Source organism: Diaphorina citri, unplaced genomic scaffold (assembly GCF_000475195.1).
Source record: "Diaphorina citri unplaced genomic scaffold, Diaci psyllid genome assembly version 1.1 scaffold21433, whole genome shotgun sequence".
NCBI lineage: Eukaryota > Metazoa > Arthropoda > Insecta > Hemiptera > Psyllidae > Diaphorina > Diaphorina citri.
Window position 1 is genome coordinate 1 of NW_007398781.1, and position 874 is coordinate 874.

Here is an 874-nt window from a genome sequence, read left to right on the forward strand (position 1 = left end):
ACCCTCACCTAGATCAGATATGCTGGCGCCAATCACATTAGCATTCTCCACAGACTCGTTAGGTATCATGGCCATGATTTTACAAATGTCATTCGCCATCATCTTGTCAACTGTATCTATTAGCTCTGGATCCAGATAACTGAAAGAGTCAAAGTTGTAATTCTTAAGCTGCTCCTGCATCTTTTTCACATCCGGGAAATCTCCTGCAGATACACTGTAGGTTTTACGAATATGTTCAAACAGGTTTGGTAGGTTTGCTATCAGTTCATCCTGTTTACTCTTCTTCCCAAACATGGTAGGCATGTTTTGTTTGAGGTTGTCTATAATATAGGCATGTACTTTAGCAATACGGGCGCGCTTTCCCAGATCATTGAGTTTTCTTATTGCACTATTTCGAGGAAGTGTTTGAATATCTTGAAACAGGTCTCGCTCTTCATCTTCAAACAATCGTCTATTTGTGTCAAACCGTAGAGGTTCATCCCAGAAGGATCCTACATAGACTCTGGATACTTCAGGTGAGTTGAGAACTTTACCTAGAGACCACATCAGTGCACCATAGATGCGAAGTAATTCCTGATGACCAACACTGTCTGCTTTGTTGAGAACTATTCTGATTTTATCATCATGGCCCTTGAGAGCTTCTATTGCTCTCTTAAACTCATCTGAGATATCTAGCTTATTTGCATCAAATAGCAGAACAATTCTATCAACACGTTCGGCAAACCATTCCAACACACCTGTGAACTCATAGCCTCTATCTACACGTTGCTTCTCTCCAGACAAAATACCGGGTGTGTCAACAAATGATACATATTTCAGTATCGGGGCATCTATGTGTGAACACTGGAAGCGATTTAGAAATGAATTACCAAAG

The 874-nt window shown here is 40.6% G+C and overlaps 1 pseudogene; it reads right to left on the minus strand.

Annotated features, from left to right (window-relative positions):
• Positions 1–8: 8 nt before the first annotated feature.
• On the minus strand, positions 9–830 carry LOC103523388 (annotated as a pseudogene).
• Positions 831–874: the final 44 nt, after the last annotated feature.